This window comes from Egretta garzetta, unplaced genomic scaffold (assembly GCF_000687185.1).
Source record: "Egretta garzetta isolate BGI_Z169 unplaced genomic scaffold, ASM68718v1 scaffold553, whole genome shotgun sequence".
Classification (NCBI taxonomy): Eukaryota; Metazoa; Chordata; class Aves; order Pelecaniformes; family Ardeidae; genus Egretta; species Egretta garzetta.
In genome coordinates this window covers 2056972-2061664 of record NW_009259328.1, presented here as the reverse complement: position 1 = coordinate 2061664, position 4693 = coordinate 2056972, and the positions used below count along the sequence as shown (strand labels likewise).

General features: G+C 37.9%; 1 protein-coding gene across 4 annotated transcripts in view; it reads left to right on the top strand.

Annotated features, from left to right (window-relative positions):
- ATG7 (autophagy related 7) overlaps window positions 1-4693 on the top strand; it is a 114184-nt gene that overhangs the window by 36230 nt on the left and 73261 nt on the right. The window lies entirely within an intron of this gene.

The window sequence follows — 4693 nt, the reverse complement described above, 5'->3', positions numbered from 1 at the left end:
ATGAGAATGGTAAGAGAATATACAGAATATACAAAACAAATGATGCACAATGCAATTGCTCACCACCCGCCGACCGATGCCCAGCCCGTCCCGAGCTGCAAGCAGTCCCCGAGCCGCGAGCAGTCTCCCCGCAACCGACTGACCGAAAAGAACTAACCCCCCCCCGAGCATGACGTTCTATGGTATGGAATAGCTTTTTGGTCAGTTTCGTTTAGCTGTCCTAGCTGTGCTGTACTCCCAGCTTGTTATCCACCTGTGCAAGCATGAGAAGCTCAAAAAGTCCTTGAGTTGTCTGAGCCCTACTTGGCAACAGCTGAAAACATCAGTGTGTTATCAACATTCTTCTGGTACTAAATCCAAAACACAGCACTATGCTAGCTACTATGAAGAAAATTAACTCTATCCCAGCTGAAACCAGGACAACTTTATACAAGGAGAATAAATACATATTAAGTCTACGGCAACACTGAAATATTGCTATAACAAAAGAAACTTAAAAATGTATCCAACCAAAACAAAAGATAAAGCTTACAAAAGAGCAGACGTGTGTAGGGGGTAGTACAGGATTTCAAATGATCTCTTAAAAGAACATAATTTCTTTTTCTTTCTAAAGAACCCAATAGCATCACAAACCATATGTGTAATGGAAGTAAAAGTTCAACCTAACCCGCTACTAAAGTAGAGCAGCTCTGGTAAGGAACCTCATGGCTGTGTGTACAATGCAGTGCTACAGAGAAGGTTTATTCAGGAAATAAATTCTATTGTAACTTCAGATAGCAAAGAGACTTTTTTTTTGACAAATGATCATTTATTGTCCAGATTTGTATTCTGCCATTATTTAGCATGCTACTTTAAGCCAGAAGATGTCTGAGGATATTTTATGCTTCCAGTAATAAATGGCTGACTAGGAGAGTATTTTTGCATTCATTTTCAATTTTTAAAGGGTTTTCCAGCAGTGTGACTATCACTGTCCTGGGACATAGATCCACTGCTGTTACAGATGCAAAACTATTTCAAAGCTAGTTTTGTAACACGTTTTTTTTTCCCCTTGAAGATATTTCAATTAATTATTGACAAACTCTTAGTAGCTTGTAAGATCTGATGCTGTAAGACCACAGCAGTCTGATTGCTGTATCATTGTGTCTTGCCTACAATCTCACTTCCTTTTATAAGCATCTGCTGTCCATCACACTTTAGATTAGAACTTCAAATTACACTTACAGTCCAGTTCAGTGAAATACAGAAGTCTTTTCTTGCCTAAAAACCCTCAGTATGAAAAGCCATGACTGATGTTTTCTTTTCCTGGAAGTGGAAGATCTGAGGAGTTTCAAGAAAAGAAACCAGTCAAAACCCATTGTTTTCAAGGGAATAGTACTTAGCGAGTATGTAGGAAACTTCATCAAACAGAAAGAAAACAGAAGAGATGTAGATGAGAGCAACAATTAAAAAAAAAAAGTTAAGTGAAAGTCCTATTTCAGTAATGCAGGTAAAACCTGGGATATTCATTGAGTTTGGCACATCTTCTGATTACTGCATATAGTGGCAACGGATGAATTGCTTATATGTATACCCAGCTGATGGGCTCTGTAGTATCCCTGGCATGACCACCTCATCTGTCCTCTCCAAACAGACCCTTTCACCTCACACTCAGCCTGCCATGACAGACACTGCTTAACTGCCTTTGCTCTTCAGGGACTTGAAGCAAAGGTCAAAGGAAAGGAGAAATTTGGGTTAGAGCCTTTCTCTCTAGCATAATAGGCTTTCACATGCTTTCTTCACCATCTGTGCCCAAGCTTGTATTTGTATATATGGGTAGGAAAAAACTAAAGCAGGGACAGCAAGTAGTTGTAACTCACGGGGAAAAAATCTATGCACTAATAAAGATAATTCTTTTTTAACATTTCTGTTCATATACACCTAAATTTTTGATGTTACTGCATTTTTCAAAATTACGCCTCTGTCAAGCTGGTTTTGCACATATACAGTTTTGATGCAGCTGGTTCCTTCAACTGCCTGGCAACTTCTGTGTCTCAGTTTTCAGGTGGAAGACAAGGACCTTCATTGTGTGGAAAAAATGGGACACTGAGAAATAAGTGGGTTTGGTTTCTGCAGCCATTCCCTTATACCTGTGAAGCTCTCCATTTGCTTATATGAGCACAAGATAACAATGTCACTAGGCATGCTCAGGGGTCTCACTTAAAAAGGTCTTTCTGGGTGCATCCATATTGTTATGTCAGTTCGGACTCCTGAATTCCCTCATCACAGAAACTAGATTGCTTTTGGCTCTTACTTTGGTTCTGGGTTAAAGCAAGCCAATTACTTATTTACCAGCCAGGAAACCTGGGCCTGAGAAGGGACTGTGTCACATTTAATTCTCCTGGCTACAGACCTAATGATGGGCTCAGAGGCTCAAGTTAGGCTTCAGTCTAAGATTCTACACTTGAGATAAACAAAGCCAAGAGAGACGAGGATCCCTAGACTTTACAGGACATGTTAACCCCAGCTCCAAGAACCCTCCATAACAGAAACCCTGGTATTTCATTTCATATTTATGTGTCTTGTGAATGTTGATGGAAGAAGAGCCACCCAAACTGGTGCAAACACAGTGCTGATCAATGATCAAACACCATCTTGCATAAAGTACACGAAGACATCAGAGACCAATAATTTTGCAATTCTAAGTTCTTCATTCATACAACTCAAGCCTGCTTCACTGTTTTTTAACAGGACCCATAACAGCTAATTTCATTTACATTTATTTATTTATTTATATTCGACGTAAACCATCTGAATGGGTTGTGTCAAATGGATATATTAAAAACGCAAAAGAATCTGACTTTACAATTGTTTTATTTCCCCTGACCTCACTAGAGAATTTCTACAGCCATCCACCCTAATCATCATTCATTTTTCCTTATTTTAAAGAATTATGAAATCAAACATGCGTTTTTTACATCAGTATATTTTTTCCAACTGCAGTCAGAATCAGATTTCTGTCATGCCTGGTTAATAATCCAGAGGAACCTCAAAGTCATCCATGCCTAGGAAATTTTCAAATTGTGATGGGAACTTTCATTTTATGTGTGTAAAGAAATTACTTCTAACAACACAGAATGCTTCCCAGCACCACCACCTATCCAGAAACGTACCAAAGGATATGTGTGACTTTAATTACTCACACAACTCAGAATTGTGTTGAAGGGTAAGCACGTATTCTTGTTGAATATGAACAGATGTGTCTTGATTAGGACTATTTTTTTTCTAGTTTCCTTTTCCCTTTTTTTTTGTGCTGGGCTGTTGTCTGTCTCTCAATGGAATAGATTATTTTATCCGTCTTTCCCTCAATAATCCTCTTTGACACGGAGTTGTCAACCTAATCCACAAGAATCTTCCTGGTTTCTGTGTATCAGCCTTACCTCATGGGAGGGAAGCAGGCTGGATATGCATGAGCTAAGGTTTTAAAACTAAAGCAAAGATGTCTCACTCTGATCTCTTAATACGCTTTATGCAAAGACCTTTCAATGTGGCTAATGTGCTGCCTATCAAATGCAGTACAACATGTTTATTAATCAATCTGGTGAAATTACCAGGCTAAGGTAAGCGCTTTGGTTAAAGATACAGGTGTGATCTCATCTGAAGATTTTAGAGGAATGACACATGTTCAGTGTTGTCATGGTTTCTGGAACCTGCATGCATAGTTCTTGAATTCTGCTTTATACTGGGAAGGTGCCACTAGGTATCTGAGAACTCCTTGCTAAATTGTGGGCTTGAGTTCTTGTTTTTATATTTCTGTTGAGGTGAAAATTCCAGATGTGGTAATACTGGAATATTACCTGGGACTGACAATAAGGGTGTTTAAACCTCAATGAGGCTGTCCTCACAGGGAAGCGCCTTTCATGTGGAGTAAACAATTTTATTTTTTTTTAAATCTACTAATTTCAATTCTGAAATAGACGGTGAGAAACCAACAAATAGGGAGAAAAAATTACCATCAGATTAGCAAGAACAATTATTTTAAAAGTTTATTTGTGATATCTCAGGAAAGGGCTGCCAGACAGATCTACATTCCTGTAGTGTATCTAAAAGCCAGCAGCTGTAATTACTGTTTGAAAGCCTCAGGGAGATTAAAAAGCCATTTGTGGCCTAATCAGAACTTCCACAAGCTTCTGAAAAGGGAAAACATACCTAAATTTCAACACTATTCAGCCAAGTATTCTGTCTTTCCATGTAAGGAGTCTATGAATATCATGTATTTGAGAGTGTTTTTAGGGGAACAGAAATATTGCCACAAGTTCTAGCAAATCCTCTCCAAGAATAATATAGCTAATTACTGCTATTTCATATGAGTATGAATGAAATCTGCTTAGTGTATCACAGAAAAATTGAAGTATTTAATAAATCATCTGCTTATATCAAGTAAGAATTAAAACATTTCACAAATTATCAAATATGCATAATCCTATCTAAGACCTGTTAAACCACAGAAAGCATGTTAGATAGTTTCTGTAGAAAAGTTACTTCAGAAGTATCCTGAGACAGACAAGTTCATGAATCCAAATTAACTTAAAATCAGAATTAAAACCTACTATTTCTCTGTGCTAACCAAGGTTAGGTTGTATCTCCTCTCTGGTAATATATGGTGCAGCATATGATGTTTAGTGTTCTGAATTGATTTAACATCTTTGTATTGTAG